The 17,240-nt window shown below is 37.6% G+C and overlaps 1 protein-coding gene across 13 annotated transcripts in view; it reads left to right on the forward strand.

The window, feature by feature from the left end:
- Window positions 1–17,240, forward strand: part of enox2 (ecto-NOX disulfide-thiol exchanger 2) — a 251,385-nt gene that overhangs the window by 95,702 nt on the left and 138,443 nt on the right. For 3 of the 13 annotated variants that reach the window (XM_047354600.1, XM_047354603.1, XM_047354601.1), the window contains one exon: window positions 9,413–9,513. The exons of the other annotated variants lie outside the window; for them this stretch is intronic. The gene's annotated coding sequence lies outside the window, so the exon portion shown is untranslated. The remainder of the gene's footprint in view (window positions 1–9,412; window positions 9,514–17,240) is intronic. 13 annotated transcript variants of the gene reach the window in all.

Raw genomic sequence — 17,240 nt, forward strand, 5'->3', positions numbered from 1 at the left:
TCCTTTGTCTTAAGATCATTAAAATTTTGTAATATTTTAGGCACAAAATTCGTTGTATCTTATTGAGGTTTTGTTTGAACACAAAGTAGTGCATACCTGAATTTGAAGGAAAAAGTACACATGGTGAAAACTGTGTAACGCATTTGGTTTTAGTCCCACCGAGTTAATGTTTTGTGGTTCTGCAAGTTCAACACTATTTCTATTTATGAGAAACAGACAATTTTGCTCTTTCATTTTTGCAAAAATAGTTCAAGCTCAATCTGATTGATTGGTGAAGTTTGGACTTTGCCTTTCTAACCCATGAATTCAGTTGTAACTGTGTGTTGTGTCATGCTGGATTGAAATCTTCTGCTTCTGTCCCACGTTTAATGATTTACTCCATGTCGTGACTTTCTTGAAGGGGCAGGCGGTCCTGTTGGTGGATAATGAATGGTAAGGAACACGCTGGACTATATACAGATTTCTGCGACACATTTCAGACTTCATTTTTCTTCTACTGGACAGTTATGCACTATTTTTCTTAGTGTACCGCATCAAATCCTAAAAAAAATGCCTGGAATTGGAGAAGTTCAGAGGTGTGAATACTTTTGTCGGGCACTGTACTCAAATCATTCATTGGTTCTTTGAACCTTAAAACTCCCGCAAGAGTTTAAAATCAAAGAAGGTTTATATCACATTTGAATACTGAACACCATGCACATCTTTCATTACCCACAACCCAGAATGAAGGTGCTATCTTAATATTGGTCACCATTTATTAATAAGCAAACAGTGGCCTTTCTGAGTTCAGTCTCAATACAGTGGGGTTGGATTTTTAAAGAACTGATTTACCACAGTAGCATCACCTTAAAAAAAAAAAAAAAAAATGCACACAAGACTGATCTGGTGCCTTTGGGGAGTTTTTTGCGAACTTCAGGGTATTTAAAGTTCTATCTATGATGGAAAGAAACGTCAGCTGTAATCTGTGTTTGTCTTCTACAAATCACCAGTGCATCATAGATTATTATTTTTATCCCTTAAAATCCACTTGTAATACTCAGTTTTACCATCCAGACCTTGCAATTCAGTAGTCTCAGACCGCTGCACCTGTTCAACTGGCAGCAAGCAATTTAAGCCAAAGATCGAAAACAACCAATACTAATATAATAAATTCTCCTCTTGTTTTGAAAGCCTTATAACCTGATTTTAACGGTGAGGTTGGATCATGAAGGAGCTATTCCTTCAGTGAACACACAACCCCTGTTAATGATTGAAGGACTACAAGACACTGATGGTATGATGTGCTATGATGTGTTTTTTGGTGTTGTGCGATGTGATAAGGCTACATTTACCTACCTTTAAAACTTCCAGTTTATATTTACCCTGTTACTCAGTTTTAACATGATTAGATATACTTTTATAGATATAAAATCAAGAAAATGCTGAACTTTAGACTACCCTTCAAATACAAGAAGGCATCCTATTGCTATTGTATTTGCTCAGTGCATTAGGTCTCTTAATGGAGCTATGCTTCAGTTGGAAGTGGGACTCATTATTCATTTTGTTGGTTGAGCATCCTCCGCTGTGCTTGGTTGCCTCCTCTAGAGCTGCATAAGTGTGATCTATAAAATACCTAATTGCTTTTGTCCTGATCCCCTCCATGACCAGGCCATTTACTGTCTGCAAAGATCATTTCCTGCTCTCTTTCTGTGGTATTCATCAGGGAGGCTCAGGAGCTGTGGAGTGAAATACCGTGGATGACATTATTGCAGTATTATTGTTTGGTTTATCTGTCAAATTATCGAAGCCTCATCCCTGGAGAGGTGGTGCAGAATGAGCAAACAGCTGGGGATGTCCAACCGATGGTTGTCTGAGCAAATCTTTCATCGAGGATGAATGGAACAATTTTTTACAAATCAGTCCCTGTTCGAGGTCAGGATGAGATGAGCAGCATAGATTAGTGTTGCAAATCTTTGTCTGTGGTGGTGAGAGGAAATAAGAAGCAGGGACTTATTTTGCCTTTATTTGCCCTGCCGCGTTTCTTTATTGGCTTATGACTTTAGCTCCTTGACTGTATACAACAGACTGACATATCCTATGCTATCTATTGTTTTCTCGACTACCAAATACGTTTTTCGGTTGATAGCACACTTTTTAATGATTTCCTCCAATACAAAAACTGGTTAGACTCCAAAGAGTCAATTTTGGCCTCGGTCTACAGTCACAAAAGCTAAAATGAAAAGAGAAATCCCTTTTTCATAAACGCCTACAACAAAGTGTTTTTAATGGCTAAACAAAGAACCAGAATAATTGTTTTTTTTTTTGTTTCATAATTAAAAGATTCATCAAATGTTTACGAGAACGAATTAAATGCGTTTTCTTGATATTCCATATTTATGGAAAATAAAGGGCATATAAGCTGTGTTTAAATTCAGGGGCTGCATCCTTCCCAAGATCCAGCCTATGTAGGCCGGGTCCTTCGATAGTCGTGAAAAGCAAGAAGGCTGGTTACCGCTGCGTAACTTGTGTCGCCTAGCAACCGTGACAGCGTGAAGCACAGAGCTGTGAAGCTGTTAAAATAGAGCCCTATGGTTAATCCCGCTTCTCCTCTGTAAATAACGACACATGGTTTTTATTTTCCCCTGTACATTTTCTTAATGGCTTATTATCTTGTTTTGTTTAAAATGTTCTTGTTTTATTATCTTTCATTTTATTCTCGTTCATTAATCAGGCATTTAAAATGTTCAAAATAATTTTTATTTTCATTCATTTAAAAATATAACACAAAAAATAAAATACATTGACAAATACCGTTTGTTTAGTTTATAATGCCTGGTTCACACTGCAAGACAATTATGACTATTTTTGACTTGATCTTCCCCTTCCAATGATCTTAAGGGCACTGCATTTATCCAGCACCTTTTCATTTTGTATGTATGTTTTTCTCTGTTAAAATATGTCCACAAACTATCACCATTGCTTCTCCCTTGTCGGCCATGTTTATTTACTCTGAACTCACGTTTGATCTCGAGATGTTTTGCCAGATTTCCCTCCCTTCCCTCAGGTTCTGAAAATGAACCGACAATTTTAAAATCTTGCCATGTGAGCTGAAGCCTCTTTATCTTCTCTATACATGGGACGCTCGCTCCAAGTCTACGCCAGCGCCCCACCCACATAATAATTTTCTGGACAAAGTTTAAATCAATTTACTGTAGAACATGATAATAATAAATAAACTAAACATTAATCGATGAGATATCATCTGACTGAATTATATCTGTGTTTCACTTCCATCGATTGGGGAAACTCAGCACTAGTTTGAAAACGATGTCACGAGTCAGGCGTTTGCCCCCGGTATTATGGGCATTGACCTCCCGACATCTGGCGAAGCAAGTCAGTGGTTAAGGCAGCGGAAGCGGACATGTCCGAACATGTCAGAGCACTTTTGCAATTAAGCGATATTTTGATAAACCGCTATTTCAGGTTTATACAGCTACATTCTCACCTAAAAACATTTTAAAAGTTCATTTTGTTTGGAGAGTCTTGAGGAGAGTCCAAACCAGACACAAAACGAATTAACTGGATGCCCAGTTGTGGTCAAAGCAGGCCTGATGTACTTTAAAACTTTTTTTGCTGTGAATATTTTTTTGCAGCATATGCTTTTTGTAACCATTGGCTAATTTTGGTGTGAAGTTCTAAGTAAGTTTTGTCTAGTTTTTCCTTCTTCATTTCCAGTTTTTGGACTGACTCAAGGTGTTAAAGTTCCAAACATCCTACGACCTAGACCTGATACAGCTCTTTTAAATTTGTAACGGCAATTGTTCAATAGGAGGAAAGATGCATCCTGCAGAACTCATTTTGATTATGAGGCTGCTTATTGGTATAAATTGAAATAATCTTAAGTAGCCAATAAATGCTACATGTCCAAATATAGTTAATCAAAATGCTATAATCAAAGTGATTTCAATTTGTTTATTACAAATCCATATGGCAGAACTGTAGGGAATGTTTACTACTCAAGCAAATTGAACAAAGTAACGAATCAAAACACCCGAATTTACTGGAAAATTAACTGGGTGGTGTCTGAACAGCTTGTCAGTCAAGCTAGCAATGTCAACAGGATCTTTAGGCGCTAATTTCTACCTAAATACAGAATTATTCTCTCAAGGACTATTAACACATGGATCAGTAGGTTTAAAATGATCTAACACTGCCACATCAACTGTGAAGAAAAATTAATTGACTGACTATCTCATGAGAGTGGTTGCCGCCTCCTAATTGGATGTGTGTTTGGCAATTTCCGTATTGGCTTTCCTTTTGAGACTGGAGAATTTGATCAATGTTCTATTCACAGTTTGTGTTTAAATAGCAGCTTTTTTCACACTTAAATCTCTTTGATGCATAATAAATGGTAAATGCACGCCCACTGAAGTATACAGAACAATACAGCTTTAAAGATACCTGGGAATATTTAAAGCATTTGCGAAAAACAGCCACCTAGGACATATATTTCCAAACTGTTTTGGATTCTGCAGACATTATTCATGTTTTGACGTAGTTGCCAAGGAAGGCAAATGGTGAAGAGGGAGATTTCACAATGTGAAGCTGTAATTGAGCATCAATGGGAATATGTGAGCACAGCTTCTTGAATAGCAACCTGCTGACCTTGAGTCTGTCATACATTTTAAATTAGATTAATGTAAGACTTTTAATGAAGTACGCATGCCATTGTAAATAAAGTTGTTCATTTCATAAGCTTGGAAAGGTGCAAATGTACCTCTCTAATGTCCATAATGTTTACATTGAATCATACTTTCACTGGGCTGAACAGTCTGGTAAGAAAACACACAATGTAAATCCTGGTTCCTGAAAAAGATTCCTGAAGTGGAAACTCAACATGGCCATTCCATACAGTCAATGGTCAACAGCCTTAGATACATGAACCCATCACCATAACAGGGTTTTCTTGTGTGGGTTTAATTTTTGGACTGTTATATTATCAGCAGTTGTTTCCTCAGTTGTCATTTTTCTCACATGATCTCCTGTAACTGAATAAATGAATGCTGCTAGTTAAGCCAAGTAGGATCATAGTCCTTTTAAAGTCTCGGTGGTTGTGAACAGACGTGTATTCCTAGAGCAAAACAACTTGTAATTTGTTAAAGTGAGTTTTCACAAGTTCTTTTTTTTCAGCCAGACATCAAACAAAGCGGCGAAGTGCAAGAATTTAGTATCTGCTCACAAAATGTGAATTTTAAGTATTCAAAGATGATTCATTTATCAATAATGCTTTTTGTTCGAACTCGATTTAATAAAAATGATTATGTGTTTAGTTGATAAAATACTGATATTACAGGGTTGGATTATTTTTAAATTCTTCCCATGCTTAATGTTTGGTTATTCCATCAAACCACCTGGATTGATGTGGTCGTGTTGCTGGACTTTCAAATTGAGCTGATCGAAAAATAGCAGATCAACATTTCCTCCTTTTTTAAATTAGTCTTATTAACACAGAAGCTAAAGAAATAACTTGATCAGCTGGCTGTAGAGTTTGGAAACATCTAACATTAATCTGGCTATTATTCAGGCTTCAAACTGTTTTCTTTCTGCACTTAGATGAATAATGCACTCAGCTGCCATTTTGGCTTAGTGTTACTTTGGCTTAGTGTTACTTAGTGTTACTGTCCTTTTTACAATGGTTTAGTTTGTTGGTAAAGTTTAAAAAAAAGATGATTCACCTCAGCCTCTGTCATAGTACTTCTCCCTTTAAATGAGTCAGACCTTAGTTTTAGCATGCATGAGTGAAAACCAAAGGCATTTGAATAAATCAAATAAATCAGTTCTTTTAAGTGGGTGTTTACTTGACTGAGTGCAGCCTGTTGTGACCCCAACTGCTTCCAGCCTCCCCAAAGTATAACAAAGATGTTTTGCACTCTTGCGTCCCACTTGGTTATTTTCTTTATTTATGACTCGCATTTCAGCGTGGCAGCTTTTGGAATGGATTCTCCCTGACTTGTACCCTGGTCATTACATAAAAAACTTTCTCTTGTTTCACTGAATAATTCCTTCTGGCACTCTAAAACCATGTTTGTTACAAACACATTCTATACCATTTTCCAGTGACAAAACAACAGGAGACTTCAGACAAGTGCTGACATTTTTGTTTTGCCATAGGGCCCATTAGCACTCTCATGTGTGGCTTTTTTTTAAATGTTTAGTGGAGGCAAAACATGGAAAGCATTTAATATTTTTCTCGGTACTGTGCTTTGCACAATTATCAAAAAACTATACCGAAAGTATATTAAGAAGACATCTTGGTTAGTAGGGCTTTATGCTTTAAGATAAAAACAAAAAGAATAAACAAAAATGTATTCGTTTGTTTGCCGCATCTCACAATGCAATGTTTACCTGGCTACGGGAAGGGGTTTGATTCAAGCTTAGAGTATTCACCTGGAGGCTATGTAGGAATGAAATCTGATAATGCTCGCACCTTAACCGAACTGGTCAGGCGTTTATTTAGAACCGTACGAAGACCACCTTCAAAGGGTCTCGGTTTGATTGTTTTGATCCACACCCTAGTGAGTCCGCTGTATTCTCAGGTGTGAAAGCACCCTAAGAAACTAGTCTAGTGGGACTCCTTGGTTGGATCTCTCCATGAGCCTGATAGGTCTTTATTTTATTTATTGAAAAAGGGAAAATAAACATTAATTCACAGAAGCACTTCAGTCTATCATGCAAATGTGCATTATTTAGCCATCATCTGCACTCCCTGGCAGATATATGGTGTAAAGCAAAACTATAACAAGGGTCTCCATGGTAATTCTGTACTGGCCAGTTAGGCTCCAAGTCTCAACTACCTCCACTGCTGATTCAGGTTTTGGATAGAGGTTTCACAGCAGACTTACTACTTTGATACCAGGATAGAAGAATGTTAGCTGTTAACACTGCTAGTTTGTCTAGCTTGACTAACCCAAAAACACAGCTCCCACGGCTGAACATGCTGCATGTGGTGCTGCAGAGGGGAAAAGTCCATTGTAATATGTGAGGCAGAAACATTTGCAGCATAGGAATGGTGTAATTGTATCATGCAGGTCAGCTCAAAGCTGTCACAGGTTAGGAGCTTGTTTTTCCAAGCACACCACATTCCGTGCATCCTGACAGCGTCAGGTGGCAGCGTCCTCCGCAGGTTGCCAAGCAATATCTCCTCCATACGAGGGCATCTGTTATCTTCTAAAAATCATTTAAGGTTATTCCGTTCTACTCTGAAAACATTAACAATATCTCTGTACTTTAGTGCAAGGAGCCAAAATAAGATTATTTTGCTATTCTAAACCTGAAATAAATGAACCACACTTGACCACTTAGATAAAAAATAAAATGACAGTAGAGAGAGATAGACTTGAGAAAAACATGATTGCACTAATTGTTATCAAGTCATTTTGAAGTAAAAATTAGTAATTGCTATTTAGATAGAAAGCCTGGTGGCATAGAAAAATGGATGACAAAATGAGACAGTGTGGCTTCAAAAGTGTCTTTACCAGAAGGCAATTATTATACTGAGCTTGGTTTATGGAAAAATCAAACAAGGAATGACTTGAGACATGAATGAATATGCACCATCAAGCCACTTCAGCTTGTTCATTCTTTGAACCTATTTTTAGCAAAAGATCCACATTCAGATCTAAGCATTTTTTTTATGAAACCATCCATCCTTCAATGTTCTATACCTGCTTAATCTGTTCAAGGGGAAAGAGGCGGGTTACTTACTCATCAGCCAGTTATGTTAAAAAGGTATTGTCCCCCCTCTGTTAGATCATGATCAGTCTTCACACTGAGATTTTTAGCATTTTTAGCATTTTGAGCTCTGGCTTCTGGAGAATGACAAGTAGCCATCTGGTTATTGTTCACTCCAGACCTGCATGGCAGCTTCAGCCTGAAATAGCATCAAAGGCAAAGAGAGTTCTTTTAAAGGTAGGCCGCTGTATACAGAGCTAGAAAGATCTTAATTGAATTATCACTCAGGGGTGTCTGTTACATTTGGATACCGATGCAGCTATCCGCATTCCTCTTTTCATTGAGGGGAAGAGAGGTGAAGCTTCATTCACAAGACAAACAAACAACGAAGGAGCACTTTTTGCAAGTATTAATTGACACACGAGGGAATAAGGCCTCTTATCTGCTCTCCTTGAAACTAAGTACAGCCTCTGGCATGTTCAGAATTAAACTGACAAGTTGTGGGTGTGCTTTTCAAATCTAATCTTAAACGGAGTTTGCTGAGAAATCCGTAAAGTTTGGACACAAACAGAGTCATATGGGTTCTGGCATATTGATGTGGCCAAGGGGAGCTCATTTTGTGGTTACCCCGGCTGTAGTGCCCAGTTTTAATTTAATTTAAATTATGACATGTCACAATCAGTTATCTATATGAATTATTACACACGCCACTCAGAAAAGTTAGGAATTAGCAGTTGAAACAATTTTAAGATGTTTATTTTGAATGCATGATGCTCTTGGTGCTAAAATGAAGACAAAGCAGAATAAAAGAGTTATGGAAGTGAAATTGTTTCCAAGAAATAACTCATATAGCTATGGCAGTTTCAAGTTGCCATTGTCTAGTCAATAAAAACACTGAAAATACTTCAATGCAAGTAATACCTCAGAACAATGTGGTTATGTTTGTAAAAAAGCTGTTTTTAAAAACAAATCATGCAAACAGCCACATCTTAGTGGTATCAACAGCTTGAGTCCATAATGGTAGCTATTCATCATCAATCTCACAAACCCTTTGCTAAAATCTATTATTTTGCAAGCTTAAAGCATTGATGGTCTGATCATATAGAGCAAATAAGACTTCAGAGCAGTCAGAAAATAAAACATAAGAAGAGATAAAGAGGCTTTAGAGATGAGAACGGCATAATTAAAAAACAACAGCAGAGATTTTGAGGTTGTCTTGTCTATATTTCAGCATAAATGACAAGTATATTGACAAGCATGCTTTAGCCGGCATGAAATTCCTTTAGTAAAAATACCAAAGAATCATGGTATACAATGATTGGGCAACAGAGTTTAAGAGACTGTCATCTGGTTACTTAGTTGTTAAAAATGATAAGCTATGCTACCATGGGTTCTTTTTGGACATGTCAAATAAATTCTACAGCATGAGTGCCAGAGCTCTCATGCTCATCATATACCACACATTTGCACTACTGCTCCATCATTTCTCCAAAAGCTGCTCATATGCTGTTCCAATGACCCAAAAACTAACAGTAGTTGAACTTATGTGACATCAGAGTTCAATCTGGCATCTCATTAGGAGGTCTTTTATCCTTAACAATGGTTCATCAAAACATTTTAGAGGTTTTGATAGGTTACCTTTTTTCAAAACCTTGACATACTTTAGATTTAAATCTCTTAAATATCTGTTTACTTTCCTTAGGCTTATTGTCTCCAGACTTGTGGAGAGTGTTCCCCCGTTTCTTGCCTATTGACCACTGGAAATTGGCACCAGTGACCCACAACCCTACAAGGATAAAGCAGGTATAGGAAATTAATGGGTAGAGACATGTTGTTCCCTCCCAGTTTAAGTGGCTGGTTTGGGAAGTTGATTGTGATGTTGAGTAAGTGATTTTGTGTTTTCAAATCAGACTGCATGTTTCAGTGGCGGTTGGAGTTAAAACGTAACTGAAAACAGACAGTGGTGGGCCATATCTGTATAATGTAGAGAGGAAGTTCTGGTAAATGTTTTCATTTTGGTTTAGGAAAAGTAACTGTAAAACTATTACATTGGGAAATTAGGTAGAAACTGGGTTGGAAGAATAGCAGGCCTTACGACAGACGTGTTTATTTTGGAATTGTAGCTTGTGAGCAGCATGTTCAAGACCGAAAAACTGAAGTTTAAAATCAGATGTGCGAGATCCTACCAATGATCAAACCACACCCCAGACCCAAGAGCTCTTTAAAGGTGGCCATTCACAGCTGTTTCTGTCGACACTGCAGCACACACTCCTAACAGCTCTCAGTGTGCCGTTGTTGAAGTTCATTGGAGCCAGTGAATGTCTCATTAGCCAAGTCTCTGGAGCACAAAACCACATCAACATAGGCTGGATGTTTTTTTGACAGACTGCAAATAGCTTCAGAGACTATTTAAAGGAACGGTGAGCTTTTCCAAAGTCATTAGCATGGGAACAGCAGTGCCAATCATCACGAATGCTTTGCCTGTAATAATAATGCAGGACTTACCCACATAGCCAATATATCCCTAGTACCACAGTCCAACTGTTGATAGCTTGATCTGACTAAACCCTACTTGCATTATAGTGTACTGCCATTTGAAAGGAGAGAACAGATGGTGAGAGCTTGGACTTTTCTGTGTCCTTGAGGACAGTTGAAACTGTATGTCTTTTGGGAAAAACCTAGTTTCTTTACTGCCTTGCACAAGTGGTTTGTAGATTTATTAGTCCAATGTTATGCATTGCTTTCTAAGGAAACTGCACATGCATGTGTAAGCGAACATGACCTTATCAACTGCTGGGTTGCCTTACAGACACACACAGTTGTTCACTCACTTTGTGGCAAAAAGGGCAGGGGCCTTTGACAGCAGAAAGAGGATTAGACTGCAAACCAAAGATTCTTAGTCAATTTAATGGAATAGAGATGAGTGGATGGGAGATTTAAATAAATTAACCTTCAGTGAATTCCCAGAGGCTTGGAGGAATGACAGAGGGAGTCTGAGGAGGAATATTTTCCTTGTCAACAATGAAATGAATAGACGTGCCATTATTATGCAAGTTAACCTCAGATTGTGTTTGAAGCATGGCTTGCATGTGGATCCCATGTATTGGGGAACAAGAAATGGATCCCCCTCTCTTATTCTCATGTGTTGCATTGAGTGTTTTTTCATAGTCTACCATCGTCATATGCCTCTGCATTGGTTGACATAGTAGGACATGCAGAGCCGCGTGAACTTATAGATGTACAGCAATATACTCCGATGCATGCATCGTTTCAAAATGTCAGCACAACATCAGGGAATAAATTAACCTTTACCTAACTCCCAACTGTAAGAAGCTAATTATTTTCCCTCAATTATCATGAAGTTAACTCATTGTTTTCCTTGAAATTAATCTAAAAATGCAAAACTTTGAATATTCTGGTTACCCTTTCAGCTGTTGAGGCGAAAACACATGGCTGTTCCTTGTATTTTACCTCTTCTCTCTGTTTTACCCATAGAGCATCAAGTGAGTTTCTGTTAAGTGTTAAAACCAAATTGAACAAAACTGAAAATTCTTTATCCTATTTAGATGTATTGTACTAAACTGTATGGGTATAAACCTCTCACGTTTAGAAAACCTTTTGTGTCTTAATTGGTTAAATGCTTGGAATGTTCTTTTTTTTAACTCTGTACAGCTGCTTTAGTGATTAATATTCATGGCTTCAGTGTTTTGTTCCTTGTTGCCCTGTAATTCCTCGCAATTCTGTTTTCACTACATAGACCTCACATTAAAAACAGTAAAATATTGATTTGTGTTGTTCATGTGCTGTACATTTCTATTTGGACCATTTTGTTCAGATGTCTCTAAATAAATGCCAGTACAACAGCACTAAATATAGAGCCAGAGCTATAAATCAAACCATATTTATGTGTTAGAATGGCCCAATCAAAGTCTAGATCCAAATCTAATTGAGAATCTGTGGCAAGAAAAGATGCTCTCCATCCAATGTGAGTGAGTCTGACAAATTCTGCAAAAAAGAAAAGGTGAAAATTTCGCTTACTGGATGATCGAATCTGTTAAAGACATAGCCCAAAATATTTGCAACAGTAACTGCAAGAAGGTGGTGTTACTTTTTTCAGTCCAAGGGCTAAATGCAAATGTAGAATTTCTTTTTTTTTTTTTTTATGCAAATAAAAATATCCCAGTAAAATGCAGTAATGCTTGCAGTTGTCAGTCAGTCAGTCATTTTCTATACCCCGTCTTCCATAGCGGATTGCGGGGAAGCTGGTGCCTATCTCCAGCAGTATATAGGTGGGAGGTGGGGTAAACCCTGCTTCCGGTTGTACCGAGTCAAAATTCAAAAGTGCTGAATGCATTAAGCAAGGCACTCTGTAAGAGTGGACCTTGCCTTGCAGCAAAAAGGTCTCTTAGGAGTTTGCATCTTTCTCCTGTGCCTGTACATGTTTCCTCTTGGTATGCTGGCTTCCTTTCTTGTTTCGTCCCTGTTCATTATTAAATTGAACTCAGCAAATGTCTAGAGTCTCTCTTTATTTCACTGATCTCCTGGGAAAGGCTCAAACCTAACATGTTCAACTTGCACCACCTCTAGGTACGGACTGTGTCATTGTTCCCTTGGAATGGAGTAGAAATAGTTTTATCAAAGATTTTGTTTTTGTTTTTGAATAAAAACGTTTACTTTACCCAGGTGGCGTCTGTCATTTCTGAATAGGAGCAAGGACAAGCACCTAAAGCTATTACTTTTAATTACAGATTAATTACCTAATTAGGTTTTTTGTTTGAAAAAATTATGTTTCAAGGAACTCTATCTTAATCCTTCATTTTAACCCTAAATTTAGGAGCATGTTCTACCTCTGGACACACTGTGTTTGTGACCAAAACAACAAAAGACAGATTTTAAGACTCGAGTTTTTTCCTCAGTAATTTTGTAATGTGAATCATCAACAGCTAAAGACAACAAACTATTCATGTGTTGCCCTTTTTTGTGGAAAGGCATCACAAAAATACTCAGGATGATCCCAGCCATTACTTTTATTAAGACGAGCTTATTGTGCCAGACGATGGAGCTTCTCTGAACCCGATCCCATCTACTCTCTTTGAAGTGCCTGTGTTTTTAACTGCTCTTTGTATTTGCTATAAATATACTTGAGGTGAAAAGCTTCACTAATAGTCTCTTGAGAATGCCACTGCTGTTTGGCATTCTTTTCCATCTATTGCTAAGCCACAGTAGCCAGACACCTTGTTTTTGTAACTGCTAAGGGCACTCATGACTTCACAGTCAGCTACCTTTTTAGGAAGGTCTAACCTCACGCCAACATTCCTCGGTGAAAACTTGCTCTGTCGTTCTAAAGGACACAGTGGGCTAGAACTGGTGATAACTTAATTTATTGTGAGGAATGATGTCTACCGAATATTGTTTTAGTGAGGGCTAATGGTGTTGTTGTGTCTTTATGTCTGTAACCTTACAGGTCATGGAAGGCTAATTTTGGAAGCTGTTGGTTGCCTTGCCAACTGCCAAATAACTTGACTTTGGTCTGTGAGTGTAACAAAAAGTGTCCACAACATGTTGAGCTTTGTTGTTAAATATTATTGACTATAAATCAGACATTGCCACCATTTCTTTTTTTATTTTATTGTAAATAAATAACAAGAATAGTTTAGAAAACAGGGACTTGAACCTGGATGTGAGCTTTCTTTTAGATGGAGGTGCGATTTGAAGCAAACGACTAATGTAAATCAATATTAAGCTGCTACCTCTCAAATCGCTTATTTAATGTTCTATTAAATTATGCCATTAAAAGTACGTTTAGGACTCTGAACCCTATTAACATAAAAAATGAAATCCTTTTCTTGTAGATGCACCATTCAGGTTTTTGTGGCCAATTTCCTATCTCCATTTTTTTTAAACCTTTGATATGTTTGTATCTATTTGAGAAGATTTAATTCTCTCTTTTAGAACTATAGTGTAGGAAAATAAGGAACAGTATTTAAAATATATATTTCTAGCCTTCCTGCTGTAAGCGGTCATTAAACATTTTATGTTTGGAGCAAAGGCAACATCCGAAGTTGCTGTAAAACATGGTTTTATTAATATTTTTTTTAAGACAAAACATTTTAAACTAGCTTTTGTTCCTCATTTCCTTGACCAGCTAGTTAGTGCAACTAGTATTGCTAAAAAAAAACTGTTTTTGTCTGTGTCACCTAGACAACGTAGAGTCTAACCTTAAGTCTTACATTTCCAAAAGAGATTTTCACTATAATTTCACTATAATTTTCAGTAATACCAAGGTATTGGGGTATCAACGCAGACATTAAAAACAAAAATATATGCCATTATATAAATGCTTTTATTTAAAACCGAAAAATCATATATAATAGTGATATGTACACCATACATTTAATGTTTTTCATTAAATCCCAGCGTATTTTGAGCTATACTGCTCTAAAACATCCCAGGTATAGGAAGTATGAGCGAAGTTGATCCAAATCACTAATTTTGTCTTTCTTTTAAGTGTTAGAGGATTGACAGCCAACTGCCTGGCAGTGTGCAGCAGTGTGTGAAGCAGGGGAAAGCTGGGTTCTCTATGCTCAACACAGTTGGAGAGGTCTCTGGTTCTCTCATTGTTATCTTACACTTCACAGTATATTGACACATTTTAGCAGAGTTGAATTTGTAACTTTTTCAAACCTTGTTATAAAATCAACAGCTGTAACAAGTTACGGCTGTTGATGCCTACTGCTACTGCCTACTGCTACTGATGCCTACTGCCAATCTTTCCAAATGCAGCGTGTTTCCTGACACAGAGGTGAAAAGCTGAAAAGGATAAAACAGAGCAAGACTGCTGAAAGTCTTGCTCTCTCTCGCCATCTTGCAGTCTAATTGAACTCCATACCAGTCTCGACTTGTATAAAATAGTTTGTCTTTTCTTTACCTTAATCAGTTCTGTTTTCAAATCTTCAGATTTTTATACTGAAGAAAGTGGGGAAAAAATCTTGTTAAAAAGCAAACGAGGAGGTCATCGTGTTTGTAAAAAAAGCAGCACTGGGAATTGTTTTCTTTAATTTCTGTTAATGAGTATCAGGAATAAGCAATATACCATCTGTAATACTAGTTCTGTTAGATAAATTTCTTGGTCACATTATGGTGTTAAACCCAATCGTTCCACCTTGGGCGAATGTCTTCGTTTACTATGGAAAATTGGTCCCCACTCTTTGTCATGACCGTGTGTGTTCTCAACCACTCCCTGTTTGAGGATTTAAATCAGTGGTGCAGAAAGGCAGTTTGCTGATAGACAGAGAGGCTTTACTGACGAAGTGGAAGTCAGAGAAGCACATGTATTTTTTGTGATTGAAAACATATGTTAATGCAGTATGCCACCATTTGGCCCCTTGTCTTGCTCAAGTTACATGAACACACAGTAGTCTGCATGGTCAGTGAGTTTCTGAGTTCTAAATTAGGTTAATGGTCCACTGACGCCCTTCCTCACTGCATTGAGCTGATGCATATTTCCTCATGCAACGCATTATTCATCCTTTACCGTTGAGTTATTAGCTGATAGGAATTAGATGAGGCATTACAGGAGAATTATACAAATGTGCTGCTAAGAAAATTACTGCAGCTATGTGCCGTGCTCGTTGAAGCCCTGCTCTCTGACTGAAAGATCGAAAGTTCAAACCCTGAACCTGCCAAAAACCCTTGATGCATTATTATAAACTAATTATATTGTTTTAATGGATCTCATTATGAATTCATTTTATATTATTTGGGATGTCTTGTGATGTGCTCTTACTGTAGTGAGGCATGTTCAGAAAGCATACACAGTACCTTGCAAGCACATAAATACGCTTTAACATTTTTTAGGTTACTGCCACCAACTTCACTGTGTTATATTTGGATTTATGACAGACCAACCTATACATACAGTACAGACCAAATGTTTGGACACCCCTTCTCATTCAAAGAGTTTTCTTTATTTTCATGACTATAAATATTGTAGCTTCACACTGAAGGCATCAAAACTATGAATTAACACATGTGGAATTATATACTGAACAAAAAAGTGTGAAACAACTGAGAATATGTCTTATATTCTTGGTTTTTCAAATTTTGCTTTGATTACTGTGCAAAGCACCCCCACACCATCACAAAGCACCCCCACACCATCACACCTCCTCCTCCATGCTTCACGTTGGGAACCAGGCATGTAGAGTCCATCCGTTCACCTCCTCTGCACTTGGAGACACTTTCAAAGTTTTCCCAATTGTTCGGACTGACTGACCTTCATTTCTTAAAGTAATGATGGCCACTTGTTTTTCTTTACATAGCTGCTTTTTTCTTGCCATGATACAAATTCTAACAGTCTATTCAGTAGGACTATCAGCTGTGTACTGTATCCACCTCCTGCACAACACAACTGATGGTCCCAACCCCATTTATAAGGCTTGAAATCCCACTTATTAAACCTGACAGGGCACACCTGTGAAGTGAAAACCATTTCAGGTGACTACCTCTTGAAGCTCATCAACAGAATGCCAAGAGTGTGCGGAGCAGTAATCAAAGCAAAAGGTGGCTACTTTGAAGAACCTAGAATATAAGACATATTTTCAGTTGTTTCACACTTTTTTGTTCAGTATGTAATTCCACATGTGTTAATTCATAGTTTTGATGCCTTCAGTGTGAAGCTACAATATTCATAGTCATGAAAATAAAGAAAACTCTTTGAATGAGAAGGTGTGTCCAAACGTTTGGTCTGTACTGTAACCATTGTTGTGTAGTGCAAGAAAACCGATACAAAGTATGGGTTAAAGTTGTAGGGTTGTTTAAAGCAGGATTAGGTTATAAAACTATATCCAAGGCTTCACAGGCATCTCATGGACCACTGGTAAATCCATCATCAGAAAATAGAAAAGCCTGGTACCACTCCAAACCTACCGAGACATTGCTGTTCACCTAAACTAAAAGGCAAAGCAAGGACCACGTTGATATAAGAAGCAGCCAAGAAGCCCACGGTTACTCCAGAGGAGCCGCAGAGACCACACTTTACTGGGAGAATCTGTTGATCTGAGAACTGTCACAACCAAAATATGTGCATGAAATGTGATTAGGGTTGACCCAATGCGCTTATTTGGACACAACCAGTGGTTTAAAGAAGTACATTTTTTTCTGGACTAAATAAAAACCATAGCTGGCGAACCTTAAATAGCTATAGAAAAAAATAATATGGTGTTTGGATGGTAGTGATGCACTCCAAAACTCTACTCTTTATGGGAAAGTGGCAAGAAGAATGCCATTATTTAAATAAACCCATTAGAAGTCCTATTTACAGCTTGCAACAAGCAATTTATGGAACACGGCAAATAATATAAGGTGCTCTATTTGACACCAAAAATCACATTTTTGACTTGCATTATGCTATGTATGGGGGGAGAACTAATTATTGTCATCACCTTGAACACACCAGACCGATTGTGACACAAGGTGTTGGCAACATCATGCTGTGGGGAAGTTTTTTCAGTAGGTAAAGGTGAGCTGGT

The sequence above is a fragment of the Girardinichthys multiradiatus genome, chromosome 23, assembly GCF_021462225.1.
Source record: "Girardinichthys multiradiatus isolate DD_20200921_A chromosome 23, DD_fGirMul_XY1, whole genome shotgun sequence".
In the NCBI taxonomy this organism is placed as follows: domain Eukaryota; kingdom Metazoa; phylum Chordata; class Actinopteri; order Cyprinodontiformes; family Goodeidae; genus Girardinichthys; species Girardinichthys multiradiatus.